Source organism: Salvelinus namaycush, chromosome 6, assembly GCF_016432855.1.
Source record: "Salvelinus namaycush isolate Seneca chromosome 6, SaNama_1.0, whole genome shotgun sequence".
Taxonomy (NCBI): Eukaryota; Metazoa; Chordata; class Actinopteri; order Salmoniformes; family Salmonidae; genus Salvelinus; species Salvelinus namaycush.
Genome location: NC_052312.1, coordinates 39,685,198 through 39,704,914, shown reverse-complemented (window position 1 = coordinate 39,704,914; position 19,717 = coordinate 39,685,198). Strand labels below are relative to the sequence as shown.

The 19,717-nt window shown below is 40.5% G+C and overlaps 1 protein-coding gene across 2 annotated transcripts in view; it reads left to right on the top strand.

Annotated features, from left to right (window-relative positions):
• The first annotated feature begins 8,092 nt into the window (after positions 1-8,092).
• LOC120049990 (sodium-coupled neutral amino acid transporter 4-like) overlaps positions 8,093-19,717 on the top strand; it is a 31,562-nt gene continuing 19,937 nt past the window's right edge. Inside the window, exon 1 of one of the 2 annotated variants that reach the window (XM_038996554.1) lies at positions 8,093-8,111. The gene's annotated coding sequence lies outside the window, so the exon portion shown is untranslated. Of the gene's footprint in view, positions 8,112-18,731; positions 18,863-19,717 lie in introns of those variants that run through there. The other variant, XM_038996553.1, reaches the window with a different exon arrangement.

Genomic DNA, 19,717 nt, shown 5'->3' with positions numbered 1-19,717 from the left:
AACCCATTAGGCAACTTTTGAATTACAGTCAGAGCAACCAACTGTGCAATTCAAGATGGATTGAGTAGATGTCATAAGACTGACAGGAATCATAGTGCAGTGTGTTATTCTTTTTTTTAAACTTATTTTAACTAATTTGTCTTACCGGTAATAATTTTCGGATGGAAATTGACAGTTCTATAATTATTCAGATAAAATGTATAAATAAATACAACGTTCTATGGTTTATGGAGTAGCTCTTTAGTAGTTTTTGGGGTTAAAAAGGTGAATTAATTACTAACTGTTAACAGGAGACTAGAATTTGATAATTGGTCTGAAGTCAAGCCAGAGTCCCCAAAATAAAAATATGGCCATGAAGAGGGACTGAAGTGAGGCACCTATTACTGTATAATTACATTTATGACCAAGACTGTGGAGCCATTACTATACCATTGATCAAAACCTGGTGTGCATGAATGAGCTTGCATGCATGGATGAAGAATACAAATATTACCCAGACATAATGACAAGAAGTACACCCAAATCTGAGTTGAGGAGACAGCAATCAATGTTCTGATCAACAGTCTAATCGTAATTTAGGCAAGTACTTTGCAAAAGACGTTTGCTGAAGTGCGACATGATGTAATGGAAATGATACCTCTCAGATGTGTCGATGTCCGTGTTATTAGGGATGTTTTAACCATTCATAACGATGCCTTGTTTGTCAGTGCCCCTGTTATGCATGTTTGGATCTAAAGGGGCCATCATAAGTAGCAATGCCTGTGAACAAATTGCTCTGCTGAGCCCTGTCTTAAGCACTGATCCCAGAGCTGCGACTGAGTGGCCCCTACCCACCTGAGTAAACAGCTAGGGACAGGGAGCCGTAGGGGGCCTTCTATTTTTCAGTTGGTTGGGGAACTTCCTCTGTGTCTGTCTGTGAGATGAACTGAGTACACAGATGTTCTCTCATGCAAAAATAGACACATTTTCACATTCACTCTTGAGTGCTGTTTGTCCCTCAAACAATTAAAGTCCAGGTCATGTTGAGAGCCAATAAAATACAGTTGTTTATTATTCTACAAGAACAGCTGGTGTCTGCTGTTTGACAAAAATGAAAACGCTTGGTCTTCCTATATTTGACTCAACACATCCATCTGAAGCCTGACGTTACATAATGCATGTTAATTTTGCATCCTGATTATTGACCATACTGAATACAGCCTAATGTATTCTACACATCAGAGTTGTAGTCTTGACTCAAAGTAGAAAAAAATATGACATGACACTCCACCCAGACTTACCAAGTGTTTCATGCCTTAAGACTGAAACTTTTTTTTTATGACTGAACAAATTACGGCAAATCTTACACTAAGACCGAAAGGGTCTTGAGTAAGACTAAAACTGATGACTGACCAGATGACAGCTATGCCATTTCAACACTTTTTTTGATACAAATACCCCTCCCACTTCCACTATGTTCACAGGACGACTTCTTGAGACCTGACCCTCTTAACTTGGAACCTTCTTGAGACTTGACGGTCAAGACGAACTGCTTAACTACAGCAGAGGTATTGGGTTAGCATGCAGTGAGTATTCTATAAAGTTTAGTTTTAGACAAACTTCTACAACCTCAGGCAATCTCAGAGAGATAACTTGTCTGAGCCTGAAGTGTAAGACACTGTGTATTTATGCTCCATAGAAAATAGACTTGATATGGAGGAATACAACAGGGATGTAAATCTGCTTGCATGTGTTGCTGCTGCATCGTGCCTAAGAACAGCCCTTAACCGTGGTATATTGGCCATATACTACACCCCCTCGTGCCTTATTGCTTAATTCTATTCTACTGTATTTAGTCAATGCCACTCCGACATTGCTCGTCCTAATATTTATATATTTCTTAATTAAATTATTTAACTTTTAGATTTGTGTATTGTTGTGAATTGTTAGATACTACTGCACTGTTGGAGCTAGGAACACAAGCATTTCGCTACACCCGCAATAACATCTGCTAAATATGTGTATGTGACCAATCAAATTGTATTTTATTTTTTAAAAGACAGATGGGCACAGTCATGGCTAAAAATAACATCAGAACTTGTATGAACATTAGACCTGTTTCAGTGGAGTGACTCCCATTTGGCTAACAGATCAAAACATGCAGTATTTATTGAATAAACTCTCTTGGTATTTATAGATCAATACCTCCAAGCTACAGACGCACCCATATCTGATCAATAAGGCTATTGTTACGTTTCCAATGGTGAATGAAGGAGTCAGGCGCAGAGAGCAGGGTAGTTTCGAGCAAGTGGATATACTTTAATATTCCAAAATAGAATATAAACGAGACGGCTACGCCACACAACAAAAGGGCGCGTCAACATCCAGTCCACAATTAACAAGGACAAAATCCACACGAATACAAACACCACAAACAGAATAACAAGCCCGCACAAAAGCCAGCGGGCCTACTGCCCTTAAATAGCCTACCCACAAAACTAATCTCAAAACAGGTGCACCCAATCAGCCCAAACTAACAGAAACAAAAAGAAGAGAATCGATGGCAGCTAGTAGGCCGGTGACGACGACCGCCGAGCGCAGCCCGAACAGGAAGAGGCACCATCTTCGGCGGGATTCGTGACAGCTATGTTGAAAACCATTCACCTTTCACAGAGAAAGATCAGGATAAGCTTTTATTTTATTTTACTATAAATTGGTTGCTTTATCCACAAGAGCAAATTAGGGATTTGTTGGTATAAAAAGGTGATATAATCTTTCCATAATACGGATGGTTTACTATTGTTTATCTGGCAAAATGTCTGGCTATAAGTAGATTAAACAATGTAGCAACTAAATGGCATTCTCCAAAAATGCTAGCCAGGAGATTTTGTACGTTGCTAAATAACCAGCTAACAAATGTAAAAACGGGTTGGAGGAAATGATTAACGTCCCAGGGAAGTCAAAAATAAGCTAAAGTGTAAAAAGAGAGAACTATTACTTTGAGGCGTTATTAGAACTCACTAAATCAGACATCTTATAATGGTCCAAATTACCATTCTACTTTTACAGGTTGCACTAATTCTGGGCTGGGTGGTAGCCTATCGGTTAAGAGGTTGGGCCAGTAACTGGGTGGTAGCCTAGCAGTTAAGAGGTTGGGCCAGTAACTGGGTGGTAGCCTAGCGGTTAAGAGGTTGGGCCAGTAACTGGGTGGTAGCCTAGCGGTTAAGAGGTTGGGCCAGTAACTGGGTGGTAGCCTAGCGGTTAAGAGGTTGGGCCAGTAACTTAAATGTTGCTGGTTTCAAATCCCCGAGCTGACTAGGTGAAATATGTGCCCTTGAGCAAGGCACAACCCTAATTGCTCTTGTAAGTCACTCTGAATAAGAACATCTGCTAAATGACTAAAATGTAAAAAATGGTCACATTGCACAGATTGTTGTACCTTTTTATAGACCACACCAGTTTTTATTCCAAATCTTGACGAAGTCCCCCCCCCTCTAAAGTTTTTTGAACACCTGCTAAAATAGTATTTAAATCCAATTCACCATTATTACTACAAGGGAAATTCAATGGAAATTTCCGATACATCATGAGAAACAATTATTGAGAGGTTTTTGGGGGGTGACATAGGTAGTGGGGAGGGTCTCGTTTTGAGTAGGAGAATTGAGTATGGAAAGGTGGCGTGAGCATTATACTATGCAATGCCATGTATGAGGTCACTCTGGAGAGAGGTCACTCACACCAGTCACTCCTGGCTGTACCACCGCACCCACCGAAACCCCTATCTGTGCCCCCTCCCCAAAGCTGAAATAGACTGGCTTCAGATAACTGGATCAGCCATCTCTGCAAGCCGAGTTTCCCACCTCTGTGAAATACCCAACGCCTCAGCCACTCTGACGCAAGAACTTGAGGAGTGTGTACAATGATTGCCCGTGATTTAACCATCGGGTATCTTTACTCAATTCAACATAGAAGTCAGAATTCTGCTATATCATCCTCCCCTTTTAAACAGGCTATTTCTTCTTGTTATATCATACCCACCCCAAATACTGTTTATACTTCCTTTATCATAAAGCAGAACTTGTAAAAACGTGGTGAATTATTGATGTAGCACACTGTTACTGGCAATACATATTTAACTAGTATGTTTATCAGAAATGCTTGGTAACATAGCTAAATATACAAAAGAGAAAATAATTATTTCAAAGGGAATAGAGGCACCCATTCCGTGTCTGCTCTGGCGTCACCTGACTCCTATCCTCAAATTGTTCCCTAGATCAGACCTACATGTCTTAATTGCAAACTTCATTACAGTGTAGGAGTCTTTAATCACTGTCAGCTGGTAGGCACTGGCCCTCCTCCTGTGAGTGCTTTAGTAAGTATCACTCTCTAAACCAAAGCGTGAGACAGCTGATCTCAGATAATGCACGACAGAAGCCAGCCTCTCCATGGACTTCAGGGAAATTGTTTAGAAATAATTTTGACATTAATCATAGCAGATCCAGAATCAGAGTCCTGATAGGGAAACATTAGCGTAACATACTCACCAACTACTGATGTACTGTAGGGTGGCAGGTATCCTAGAGGTAGCCCAGTGGTTAGAGTGTTGGGCCAGTAACTGAAAGGTTGCTGGATCGAATCCCCGAGCTGACAAGGTAAAAATCTGTCGTTCTGACCCTGTACAAGGCAGTTAACCCACTGTTCCCTGGGCGCTGAAGACGTGGATGTCGATTAAGGCAGCCCCCTGCACCTCTCTGGTTCAGAGGGGTTGGGTTAAATGCGGAAGACATATTTCAGTTGAATGCAGTCAGTTATACAACTAACTAGGTAGTCCCTTCCCAGTAAGAGTTTGCAGGTTTTCAGAATGTTCAGCTGTACAGGAAATGTAAAATCTGTAGTGTATTTGAGGTTTAAAAAGGCTTCTGAAGTTCATAATTTCCACTTTGAAAGACTTGATTTTCCCTTACAAAAAAGATCAACCCCTACAAAAATGTCCATTAATTACAGTCCACATAATAATCAACATTTCCTGTTGCTGCAGGATTATTTTCCTGCTGTAGCACATGGCTCAAATTAAGTTCCTACATCTGTACTGTATGTTGACATTTGATGTCTATGTGATATATCAACATGAAGTTTGGGACCAAAACGGCATACCGTACATATGGATTATGTAGTTGTCACTTAGATCAGGGGTTCCCAAACTTTTTCACTCGGGGGGCCCCCCCTTCCAGCATTGGGGAACATTCCGCGCCCTCCTACATCTGTACTGTATGTTGACAATTGATGTCTATGTGATATATCCCCCACGTCTATTTCTATGGGAACAAGCACTGTTCATGACACAAACTATTGACACCCCTCTTATTGGTGTAGAGAATTTTGCAGGTTTAAAGCTTCTTTCCTGCAATTCTACACATTTTGTCATGGGGTAAAAATATATGTTACCGTTTTTAAGCTAGTTTTCTTGCAATTCTATACATTTTGCCATGTCTAATGTGTATTAATGTGATATTTGAGTGAAAAAAAAAGTTGCAACTATATCTACAGCTAAAACAAAGGTTAAATTAAATTAAATACTCTGAGTCGTATACTCAGTCATACAGACAGAATGGATAAAATATGAAATGAATGTCATATAAAACAAGGTCTCTAGAAGCCATGCTTTTCAACCCAGAACACAAAGGATAATGCCAGAATAGCATCTCATCCTCACAAGTAGAAAGCTGAAAATAACTGTCTTCACTGACCTGACTAGTGACATTCAAGTATGTTCTTAATCTGAGCAGCATTTGTTGTTTTTAGAGAGACAGTAGGGTCAGGCAGAGTAATCATGAGACTTTGCTCCCAAATCACAGGGAATGCGTTTTTGCCAGTAATCACATAAACGTGAGGACTTGTCAAAGTCCTGCCATTGATCAATATGGCATGAACCACTTTATAATATATGGCCGTCACAGAAAACGCATAGTCGAAATAGTGCACATAGTGGACTCAACCTTGAACCCTGAACCTCAAGATAATGGTGTGCAAGGTAATAATGTCATATTGACCATGTCAATAGCCAGGCCTTGTTTAATCAGCCCATTATTCAGGGCAAGTCCAGATGAGGACTATTTTGCACTTGAAAACAAAATATATAGTGCAAATGAAAATAATTCTACATACTAATTTGTGATTAGTATGAGTGCCTTGTCACTGAACAGGAAGTTGTTTTTGACTTATCAGGAAACCAAGTATGGTTGAATATGTCCCTTTTGATTGGTTTGTGGAGTTATTGATGAAACATTTTTGTTATGCCAAAGTTTTAAATCCGTTGTTAATTGCAGGAAATGAATTTGTGTCAATATCACCTTCAGTGCATGAATGGTGATTTTTCTCATTTTGGTAATGTATTATATCGTTTTTAGTATGTTTAGCATACTAAAATGTTTGGTTGGTTGCTGACTCATAGCTTTGAGAATGTGAAAGCTGATTTTATGAGCTGCTGAGACAAGGAAAGTATAGGCAGTTGAGCTGGTTATTTTATGTATCCAATTTATACAGCTCACTCAGTTCTTTAATTACATTGGCTCCATTAACGTCCTCGCATCTGACATGCTACTGTATAGAACATTTTCTATTCAACTCACCACCTATAAGGTCACTATATGGGTGTTATTACCTTGTAGCAATAATGTAAAAATACAGACAATTGCATACAGATGTAGGATCTTAATTTGAGCCAGTTTGCTACAGCAGGATAATAATAATTCTGCAGCAACAGGAATTTTGAATTTTGTGGATTGTAATTAATATAAATATTTGTAGGGGTTGCTACATTTTTCGTAAGGGAAAATCAAGTCTGTAATTTCCACTTTGAAATGTCAAACTTCAGAAGCATTTTTAAACCTCAAATACACTCCAAGAAAAGTTATCCCGCAACAGGGTGATCAAATTACGATCCTACATCTGTAGTAGGTTGTTAGGCAATTTATGTAGCTAGAAAATATAAAAAGTTAGCACCATGCCTTTATGAGATCTTTGTGGCTGTATATGTTACACATATATTAAACCATTCATAAGCTGTTGTAAAGTGGAGCGAGTGTATTTATTTAATATTTTTTGTATTTAACCTTTATTTCAACTAGGCAAGTCAGTTAAGAACAAATTATTTTTTACAATTACGGCCAACCAAAATGCAAAAGGCCAACATAATTAAGCTACTTGTCCTATATCAACATTTTACCTGAAATGATGGTGACTGGCTAGATTTGTATTTTTATTTATTTATTTTGGTAACTGGCTAGATGGCAATTGTTTTTAATGCATTATTACGATACCTGGGTTACGAAAATGTAATCTATTGTAATGAAAGAGCAGGGTGCAGGTCTCGAACCCTCGACCTTCTAGCCCGAGGTCCGGCGCGCTATCGACTGTGCCGCAAAAGCATGCTCGTGCGGCAGAGTCGATTTCCGCGTTTATAAACCCAGGGTCGTTACACTATATTAAACTCATTGTCTTCATTTTCAGGATAGCCTGCCCTACAGTGATAAACTGCAAAAAAAACTTTCCCTAATGAGTTATAGGATTACGAAGACAAGACATCTTTAGAAAAACACTGTAGGTTGTTGCATGTTCAATTATTTCATATAAGTAATTACTTTTTTTAATCAGTTATCCAAATGAAATTAATTTGAAAGTGAACGTGTTGAATGAAAATGCATCCACAATTGAAGGTTTTTGGAAACTTTATGCAGCGCGCGCAAACAATGGTAACCGTGCCCACTCCTTCTCGGAGAGCGTCTAGTCAACAAAGATAACACACCAACGTGAAGGCGCTCCAAAATCATTTAGCTCTTCGTATTACCTACGTTTTACATATTTTAGTCGGCCACTGTCACTGTCCATCATACAACATACAACTTCCATGTTCTGCCATTGCCTATCGACGACTGCGAGATTACAACAGCCAATTGGTTGCGTTCAGTCCGAGGGTGTCTTGGTAGTGAAACATGATGCTTGAAGAGTTGCCATCACATGGTGGAAATTTCCACTGTGTCCCTCGGTTGTTAAATGGGAAGGGTCTCCCTTTACTGGTGTTCACTACGCTTACTTGTCCTCCACCTATGAAGTCCCGAACAATTAAAATTTAGGTAGGTAGGTCCCCATTTAAGCTTTTTTCAAATGTTTAGCCTGTATATGTTCTCCCGTAGTTGTGTAGGTATTGCATACTTGTTTGTCAACGTCGGTATTTTGAAACACTGTATCCCATTTTCAATTCGCACGGGAAAGCTAATTGTTAATGTTGACATTATTGACAAAACATCAACAAGATAAATTAACCAAGGCTGAAAATTGCGGTTTAATCTCTCAGGTAATCTGTTTAGCCAATACATGTATCGTTTAAATTAACTATGGGATATTTAAAACACGTTCTTATGTATTAGCCATGATATCTGATCAAATGTCATAATCCCTGGAGTATATTTGCTGTGTTGGGTGTAGCCTGAACGTTAAAGAATAATGCTTTTCGCGCAAATAACATGTCGTGTAGCCTACATGAAGGGCAAATCTTCTATGGTAGACCGTTAATTCTTCGTATAACGCCAGTAAGTGATATTACATGTGTAATTCACTTACTTGCCAAATGAAGTAATTATTTTGATGTGTTTTGGAGAAGAAAGAATGCAGTTTCTTCCAATGTTTGGAACTGCCCCGCGTGTGTATTTCGCATACTACAAAGAAACGTGAAAATTACTATTTTTAACCATTCGATAACCTTCACAACGACACTGTCGGAGTTATAAAGTTTACAAAGGTTTAATAGTTATTTTGAATAATAATTTCTGTAAGTGTGTTTTAATAGTTGTACAATTCTAAATGTAGTGGAAATATCTGAACATGTAGAATTAAATGAGAAATCGAGGTATTTGGGGTGTGGTTTAGCCTACAGACTGATTCCGCCTTCTTTCGTTGATTTGGGAGGCGCGTATTTCAAAAAGATTCCTCAAGGGTTAAGTCATTTTAACCCTTAAGCTTTTTCTTTATCTTTGTCGTTAATGGGGATATACTTTGAGAATATTCCGATTTAATTTCACCTCTCTATTCGCTACTATGTTATTTGAATATGTAAACCTAGATATATTATAAAAGTACATAGGGTTCTCAAATCCATGTGGTTTAAAAACACTCCTCTCTGTACCAGTTTTGACTGAAGGTTGTACATTATCAGCCCAGTGAACCTACCTTAACAGAGGCTCAGGCATGCCATATCTTAAATAGAAATTAAGTAAGTGATTCAGGGAAAGAGTTATATATATTGTTTGGTGAACTCCCACTGACACTGCATGCATTATTAAGATACCTTTGCCACCAGTAACATTTTTTATAGTAGCCATGCAGACTACTGTGATATGGGATTATTTTAAGTAATATTGGTTTTGAGTTGGGCAACCAAATTCAGATGGCCTGACTTCAAGTTTGTCCCTAAATGGTAATGTTTCAAACACATGTAGACAAATTCTGAAGTTTACAAGTGCAGCACACGTGTTGGAGCATAATTTCCCAGTTTAGTTAAATGTTTTTATGGCGTGAAGGTTCAGGAAGTTAGACATGAAGTTAAAACAAAATGTCCAACTTCCAAACGTATCACAGTGATAATACATGTCTGTTATATAGAGCATGCCAAAAGGGGTCATACAGTTCCTGTTGTTTTGAACTTTACAATGCAATTTTAAGTAGGTAATGCAGTTACTAAATTGTTGCTTGGTAAAATCCAACCCACATCTTGGGTTGCTGACTGTGTCCACAGACTATTTTCTAGGTATCCATAAAATAAGGTCCATTTGTAATATGGGTAAACTATATCTCTCTGTGAAGTCTCTTTTGACACCTGTCAAAATAACTATTAATAAAGTTTAAAAGTTTGTTGTTTTTTATTTATTCTCACAAATGGTAACACAAATTATGGAGACAACGATTGGAAATGACTTGCAAATGTGAGAAATGCTTTTCACATTTGATAAAATCTTGATTTCACAGCTAATCTACTGATGTAACCATTTGGTGACAGACAGAAGCCTAGGCTATTACAGAGAACACTGTAGACCTTTGATTATTTACGGTCTAATAGAATTAACCCATTTTCTATGTCAAAGACTTTCATGTCAGCAGTGTGCAGGTGTGTTCAAATGCAGGGGCAGGCCCTGGCACTTTTTTTCTCAGCACACACCTGTCAGTGGGGATATAGAAATGGGCATGCTCTTTTCATTGGTCAGTATGAGGTGTGTGATGCAGGGCTTGAGTGACAGAACAGATGTAGGTCAAAAAGCCCAGAGCTGTTCATGTTCGAGCAATGACGGCTGATGCAATTGGGACTGTGTGGAACAGAGCAAAGCAAAGAGCCCTTAAGCCGGTCGCAAAGTTGGGTTTGAGGTGTGTGGTGCATGGCAGCTACTATTAACACTAATCCACTATTAATCCGCAAAGGATTTCGGGGTGATTTTCTAAATCACTGTCACTATGTCCTATTGAAATCTGAGAAGGGCATACAATGTGAGTGCTGGCTATTTTTACCACTACTGTTGCATAATGCAATGACTAAATAGTTTGAACAATAAGAATATGGAACTTAAATACGCCATGCACAAGCAATGGTAAGAAATATTTCTTAGACTGGCTTTAATTTTTGTGAAATGGCTTTGAACCAGGTCTCTTAATAATTGATCTTATCTCTGAGACTAACCTGCATTGATAAATCCCATTATGTAATACCACATCTTACTGCATAACCAGTTTGCTCATGGCCCCCTCAGACAGGCTGACAGTCAAATCTCTATACCATCTATACATTTTATATGCAGTACATTAAGAGCAGGTAAGGTACATAATTAATGCAGACATAAAGCTGCCTCATATCTCACAGTTCTTACATGACGCAACTGTGTGGCTGATTTAGTGCCCGATGCTATTAGGTAATGCAACCCAAGTCCTGCCACGTGCATTTAGCCAACCTTTTGCAAATCATTCCACAGAACTCATTTGGGAATGTGTTAACTTTGGTAGCATCAAAATCATCAGTGATGTAGTGGAGGGTAAACACAATTCATCCACCTTTTTTTGCCCAACAGTTTATCCATCTTTTGCGGAAAAATGCATTGAAAGAATAGGAAGCTTCACTTTTTCACCACGACTGGCGATCAAAGTTTACCCACCTTTTTTCTTACCACTACATTATTGTGTACAATATAGGCTAGCATTAGGGATGAATTGCATCAAATTCAAAGGCGAAAGGGTTTGGTGATAGTCAACATAGAGGATCGTATGAGATCACAATCTTATGTAAAACTTTGGTTTACTCAGGTAGCACAGTGATAAGACCACTAAATTAAAATTACGTAGCGTCAAAACAGTCATTTGCAATGGTACAAAATGTAAGTCACTCTGGACAATTACATAAATGTCTCTCCCAGCGTTATTCCACCACCTCTGTTTAGTTTGGCATGGTCTCAAAATGGCATAAAGCAGTGAAAGGCAAACAGGTTTGCTGATAGTGCACCCCTTCCCTGGAGGAACCTGGCATTTCTCTAAATGACCATACTGTTCCAGACTAGAGCTGTGCGCTGCCAACCACATGAGTCCGCTCAGGGTTTTAAGAGTTTGCCTGATAGCCGGTCACACACAAACTCGCCAATGGGTTTGAAACAGAGAGACTGTATAATTGATTACTTCCTGTAAATAACTAGCATGGAAGAATTTGCCACTCTAATTTATGCTGGATTGTGAGTTTTCCTTGCAGGTTTTACAGGAAGCAATCGCTCGATGAGTCTCGGTTTCAAATGTCTCAGTTGCCAGCAGTTGCGCAATTATGAGCAAGTGTCTAATGACATGCAGGGCTCCACCTGGCCCCGGGAGCACCCTCCTCCCCTAGCAAATTCAAGGCCACTCAGATGTGGTTCTACGTCAAGCAGTGCAACTTCGTCATCAGCCAACAAAAGCCATGGGCAGATCAATATGGACTGATAAGACCATCGGGACATGGGGGACCTGGGGAGAGTGTTCACAAACAAAGTTAGGACGGACCATGTACAGTACCAGGAAGCAACAACGACTACAGCCTGAACCCCATCAGGCCAACAAAATAGATCTTACTGCGGAGGTCCAGCTCAAACACGCAGGGACCATGCTTCGGGTGATCCTCTTCACCACAAACCTGGTCACACATTGTTGTATTTGATTATACCTTATATGAGGCCCTGCTATTACTATCAGGCTCTTGTGCTGACCTGACCAATACATATCACCACAACCTTCACAAGATCGTTATGAGTATGTACATTCATAATTTTTTGACAAAAATATGTACAGAATGATAAATGCCAGTATTGATGCTAAGGCTTGAGCAAAGAAATATGTACAACAAGGTCACTGAGTCGTACGTATGTACATAGCCGCATGGAGACCATGTGTTTGATGTATTTGATACCATTCCACCTATTCTGCTCCGGCCATTACCATAAGCCCATCCTCTCCAATTAAGGTGCCACCAACCTCCTATGCTTTGTACATGCTTGTGACTGTAACTCATACAGTACCTTTGTTACATTGATGGCTAATATTTTCTTTGATGAATCCCAACTCCAATTCTGAAATACCTAATGGCTCAGACACACAGGTAGGATTGTCAAATGTTTGCCTGCCGACAGTACTTAGCGCCTCTGAACAGAGTGTTGGCAGTTAATCTCTTCTGTGTTCAGACAGCAAAGACCTTGAAGTCGTCAGCCACTCAGCCTTATTAAAATACACCATACCAGAAGGTGGCAGAAGCGTTTTTTGCCAATGCATGTCTGTGTGTGTTGCTTTGTCTAGTCAATGTTAGCTAGCTAGATGCACTAATGTTGCTATTGTTGTAAAAAGCCCTTGTACTAGCCAGATGGCCACAGCTAGATAACTAGGTAGCAAGATGACAAAACATTGTTTTATTTACTCTTCATAATTGCATACAGCCCATATATACAGTTTTAGCTAGCTGGCTAATGTTAGCTAAATGGTTAGCATGATTTGCTAGCTAGGTTTCTGATGTGCTAGCTAGGTAAAGTAAAGATACTGCATTGACTCTCGACAGCTACAGCCAGCTGCTTCATGGAAACAAATCCCTTGTGATTTAATCATAATGTTGATTAATGTTTCTAGCTACAGTGGCTAGGTAGCATGCTTGGTTAGTGATGTGTGTATTGTGCTGCACTTACCACCCCATTTGTTTTATATGAAGTGTGTGGGACTGCCTTGCTCACCTAGCAAGCTAACGTTAGCCAGCTAGCTAGCTAACTAATAAGCTATTGCACATTTATCAAACCTACCAAAGAATCACAAAACTCCTTAGCTAGACGTAAAAGATGTAAACACTTGATCAGATTTTCAATTCTTTATGCAGCTTTATTGTTTTAGGTAGAACAATTCTGATTAAAAGGGTGGATTAGCTCTCTCTTTTTCCTTATTGTCACTCCTTTCGGCTCCACCATGGAGGTTTGTGCTCTTTGATTGGCTCAAAGTCAAGTTGTTGGCCACCGCCGGCCATTGTGTTTCTACAAGTACACAGAAGGTACGTATTTTGTTCTAGCAAGAGAAGGATTGGCCTCCTACTGTGATAAGTACCCAATCGGCAGTCAGATTCTCGTGTGTTTCATGCTTAGCAGATTTCACTGAGAGATTGAACTTGAACAATATTAATACTTTCACATGGGATGCCAAGATCTTTTAGACTAAACCAGATGTTCTCTTGAACAGTTCTCTTGAACAATTCTACAGCACTGTATTGGTTTGATAGATTCAGGTGTAAGTGTTGCATGAAGTGGTAAAAGCATGGCAGTCATGTCACAGCTAGTGTAGAGATGTTAGGTTCTGAGGAATGGCTTATATTTAGCTCTGTTACTATGTGGACTTTGGCCTGATGAGAGTCTCTCAGGCTCTATCAGATCATTTCTCCCACTCCAGTCCAGCTATGCTCTCAGTCAAATCCCACAGATGAATCCAACCCTGTGTTCTCAAGGCTAACCTATGTTCTCAAGGTTAACCTGTGTTCTCAGTGCTAACTTGTGTTCTTTGCGCTAACTTGTGCTTAATGCTAACATGTGTTCTTTAAGATAACTTGTGCTCTCAATGCTAATTTGGTTCTTAAAGCTACCTTTTGTGCTCAAGAGTCACCTGTGTCGTCCAGGCTAACTTGCATGGCTATTTTTATGCTCAACTTATATAATGCTTGTGCGTTGTAGGCTAGTTAGTACTCTACACCCTTAGAAAAAATAGTTATTTGGCTGTCTCCATAGGATAACCCTTTTTGGTTTCAGGTAGAACCCTTCTGAGTTCCATGTAGAACCCTCTGTTGGAAAGGGTTCTACCTGGAACCAAAAATTGTTTTTCAAAGGGTTCTCCTATGTGTACAGCCGAAGAACCAGTTTTAGGTTCTAGATAGCAACTTTTTTCTAATAGTGTAGAAGCGAAACCTCAGCACTGTTGGCTAACGTGGACATCAAGGCTAACAACTGCACTATTTGGCTGTATTCAATCTGTATGGAGATCCTCATGGAAATATTTGCATGTTTTGGAGCTTACCCTCAACCCACATGTTCAGCTCCATAGACGCCAGCTCACATGCTCTGACCTGTGGGAATGCTAGCGAACACACCTACTTGTTAGATTATATTGGCAAAGGCCTAACCAAACACCTTGCAAGTTTCTGGATGGAGAGAGAGCTGAGAATAGAGAATATTACCACTTGGTATTTACTGATACCGGACAGGTGAATAGCAGCAGTGTTATGAAGCAACCTTTGCTATGTCAATAGCTAAATGCTGCATTTGCAAATTTGAGTTCCTGGCGTTCAGAAACCATTCTTGCGAGTTGAATGGGGAGAAGCGACACCTAAATTCAACATTGGGGTTAAAACTGATCAGTGGACGACATTCAAAGCTTTACTAGTTGTACAGATGGATAAAAGGACTCACACAGCCAACAATAGTAACTAGCTAGTGTAGATAAGCAGTGGATCGGACGCATCTCAAAGTAGGCTACACGAGTCCACCCCATCTTGAACCGGGCTCCCATAACACCCAGGCATTTATGGTGGAGCTGAAATTGTGGCAGGGAGCCTCGGAGAGTGGACATGTGGAATGTGTCACGTCTGTGAGAGAGAAAGAGATGTACATGCCACTCATAATTAACTTGCATGTGCAGACAACATCTAAACAGTTGGTTTGTGGGTATCAACTTGACTGACAGGGTGGTTAGAACACTTTTAATAGGTAATGATAATAGTAATTACTGAACATTGTGGGGATATCAATGTAATCCCCGACCGAGTCATACAGTAAAAATGGGAACCGATGTGTCTCTGCTTGGCGCTGCTTCATAGATAGGCCATGCGATAGGATACACTTGACTTTCTCCTAAACTACCCTGAGGTGGTCAGCTGATTACTGTAACCTGAGTCTTTTTTGACATCATGTTGTACCCGGACTATTTGTATTGACCCCTCTTTTTCTTTTTCGCTGCCGCTACTCGCTGCTTATTTTCAATGCATAGTCACTTTACCCCTACCTACATGTGCATATTACCTCAATTACCTTGACTAACCTGTTGCCCCCCACATTGACTCGGTACCGGTACCCCCTGTATGTAGCCTTGTTATGTAGCCTTTTGTTTTTATTGTTTTTTAAACTTTTGTTTATTTAGTAAATATTTTCTTAACTCCTATTTTTCTTAAAACGGCATTGTTGGTTAAGGGCTTGTAAGTAAGCATTTCACGGTAAGGTCTACACTACACCTGTTGTATTCGTAGCTAGGATGTGGAAGGGCTGGTGTATCTCTTGCACTGTATTCATTCCTTATTGACCTTTCAGCATTTGAGGGATTACCAGAAGGAACATTGTGTTATATCCTCGTTGCTTTTGAATGCCAGTGTTACACACCTGATAGTACACAGGCTAATGGCTTCTAATGGTTCACAAGCTCAAAATGTGTTGAGAAACACATTCTAAACTGTTATGATGTAAGGGCCCAGACATTCTTCCAGCAATGTTGATGTTGGACAGAAAGAGATGTTGGTTTGTTTGACGCAACAAAAGCGGGACTTTCCATTTCCGTCCTGGTGATATGTCATCTGGCCAATCATTCACCGCCTACCGGAGATATTTGCAGCAACTCACATGGCGTCTGAGGTACCAACTTATTTTGGTTGCTTTAAAATTCCTGCTTTTTATGATTGGTTAGAGAGCTGTGGAGGCTGCTGGAATGAGGCTAGTTGGACGACTGCGCTGGCAAGAGTCTGGTGACTGGAGTGCTGTCTACAGTTTGTGAGAGTGCATGCGTCTTTCTTGGGATAGGACCCTGTATTCACCTTATTAGAGATGCCTGTAGTATTGCAGTGACATGGTGTTTCAGCTGTTCCAGTTACCTGCTGGTGCCAGTGGACTGGTTTGGTGTTTTTGTTTTGGAAGATAAGAGAGGTCAGGAGGCCCCTTGACCTGTAATTGACAACCCCTGTTTACCAGCTGCTGTTGACCCAACCAGTGGGTCTCCTGCTGCAGAAATAACCCCAGTATATGGCATCTACAGGCCAGATCCTACTCTGTCGACGTCAGAGACTCTTCGTAAAAAGTTAATAAGTTGCAGGGGGAGTATTTGCCTCCAGTCCAGTGGGTTTTTGGGGGACCACAGTTGAAGTACTTCCAGTAATGCAGTTAATGCAAGGATCTGGCTCTTGGTCTTCACAGAGGGAGAGAGAGTTCAAATTACTGTAAAAAACTACCATATAAAGTTCAGCCCATGTAGCTGAAACATCTGATATACAGCAGGAAAACATTGGCTGTTATTTATAGCCCGTTATACACAATGCTAGGTACTGTATAATCCTCCAGGTAGATGCTTGAGATTTTCAGAATAGGACATCTGTTACTGAATGAATATTGATTTGATTGAAGATGGCCTCTAATATACAGAAGAGCCCAATGCAAAGTGTTCCGTAAGTTCCTCAATGCCAATAAGAAATGTTTACTGGAACAATAATTACAGGAAGGTTTAATTTATATCCACATTTGAAAGGAGTGTTTGAAGATGGGAATGTCTTGACATGGGGAAATAGCTGGGGTAAGGAGCGCAATTGGTCAGAGGGCTAAGCTGTTGTTGTTTCCGTCGTCAATCCATGCGATGTCGAGTAAATATGCATCTTCTTGTGTGTGAGTGATGTAATATGACATGACAAATGCCGTGATAAAACAATGTTTGGTTAGAATGTTTCACTGGCTTCTATAATGTTCAGCTTTGCTTCAGCCAATGCAGTAGTTATTGTCTTAATAACGTTGATGTCAAGGCTTTTTGTGTTGTAGTTTAGAATTCGTGTTGTAATGACTAAGCACGTCTCTGCGTTTGAATAGTGGCTGGAGCAGGCTTGTTCCAGTCAGTCACTTCTCCTGTGTGACCTGTGCAGGTCTAGAACCGCACATGATTGGCTCAGAGACATTAGACTGGATATTTTCCATGTCATTTGTCATAGTGGTGATGCATTGCCAATGGTAGCATAGAGTATTTTTGTTTGTGTTTTCGGTCTATTGGTCCTTAGTAGCAGATCATTTTCCGTGAGTGATGGTTGAGGTATAGATGGAGTTGACATATCTTCCAGCTTTGGACCATCTCGCCTGACTCAGTCTTTGAATGGTTGAGATAACTTACTTGCAAAATTGGTTTGTTTTGTCTCTTAACTTGTAACTAATTACAAATACTACATGTGAATATACGACATGCTATTTAGGTTATTCTGTGGAGATTTTAGATCTGTATGTGTGAGTTATGTGACTGTACTGCTCTGCCTCTGCAGATGTGTTGTGTGGACCAGACAATACTCTCTGCTGTAACAAGTGTGGACCAGACAATACTCTCTGCTGTAACGGGTGTGGACCAGACAATACTCTCTGCTGTAACGGGTGTGGACCAGATAATACACTCTGCTGTAACAGGTGTGGACCAGACAATACTCTCTGCTGTAACAGGTGTACAAACACAATACTCGCAATAATATTTATTTTATTTCAGAAAATGTGGAGGTTGGTTGTGGCCTCAAAAGAAGCATTTCATGTGTCTGATTTGAAGTTTCTCTGTGTATAATGTGTGTGTGTGTGTGTGTGTGTGTGTGTGTGTGTGTGTGTGTGTGTGTGTGTGTGTGTGTGTGTGTGTGTGTGTGTGTGTGTGTGTGTGTGTGTGTGTGTGTGAGGGGGGTTACAAAGTTGGACTGTTAAGACCCCATCCTTCAGCGGAGTGAGACCTTGCACTCAGCGGCACACTCAGCTGCGGCCCCTGATTGGCGGACAGTGTCACAGCCTCCCCGGTGAATTCCAGTTGTCTCTGGCAGGCTCTGAACGCTTAACGGTACGCTGAGTCAACCCATGGTAGTAGGGGTAGTGGGAAGGGAGGGGTGTGTGGTTGAGGGCAGGACAGGACAGGGTAGAACAGTGACCGCAGCATGAGGACGGTACCGTTTGCACCCAGGGATGACCACCTGGGGTGTGTGCTTGGCGGGCCATCACAGAACAAACAGCAGTTGCTGCAACAACGCTCACTGTGCAATCTTGGCCGAGCTTTCAGGATGTCTGTGTGCTGTCCCTCTTGTCCCTCTCTCTCTGCCTTTCTCTCTCTTGCTCCTTTTTCATTGACGTGGGGGGGGGGGGGGTGGTTGGCTTCAGGCTCCTGATGTGATTGGCCAGGGTGGGTCCTTCCCCTGCTCTTTAAAAGCCTTCCTCTCACCTGGGTTACAAAAAAGCAGCAGCTCTTGCCTCTCCCGGCTGCTCACTGGCACTGTCCTCATTCTCCCCCCAAACAAAAAAACCAAAAACCTCTCTCTGTCATCTCTGAATGAGTGAGTATGTCTCCTTTTCCACATGATTTATCTGCTTCTCATGTCGGGGATCTTTAGTTACCTTGGTCTAAGATTGTGATTCAAATAGACACTAAATTGAAACTGCTGAGAAAATAAAATCTTGTGGAGAATTTTCCACAGTTTTCTTGAGAAACTGTAGATGCACCTAGCTGAATTAGTTTGTTTTGTGCTTTTGAGATTGTGGGCGGTATTTCACTGGTTGAAGTATTCAGTTGGTTTCCTTTGAGCATTTGTTTGTGGGTTTATTAGATGTTTTGTTGGGTAGAAAACCAAGCCACTGCTGAAGTGGGACTTGCGTAACTTGAGTGGTAGTTTGAGTTAGACAGAGCTAATCTTTGAGCTAATGATGTGTTGTGTACCTCCAGTAAGAATGGGATCCTCTGGTACTCTACTTTTGTTGTGTCAACTTGGAGTTGAGTGTTATGTAAGTTGCACAGACTCCTTTTCTGCTACTTCTGGACAGATAAAACGAATGAAGTTCATGTTTTTCCCATTCAGTTGATTGATGTCACGCTGTTGGCAAATTGGATTAGAAGAATCTCAAGTTTTGATCAGTGTTTGTTGTGTCACAGAACTGACTTTTCTATTAAAAGTGTTGTAGCCTTGTTGTATGCAAGCACACTATATTAGATTTAGGCGTTAGGCATTTTCAAGCAGGTTCTTTATTTGCACAATATACAAGGCTTGGTACCAAATATTGTGTTTGATAATGCAATAAACGATTTGGCATACAGATGCCGTATCTTAATTTGATCATCCTGTTGTTGCAGGAATTTTCCTTAACAGCAGGACATGCAAACTTGTAGTGTATTTGAGGTTTAAAAAGGCTTCTAA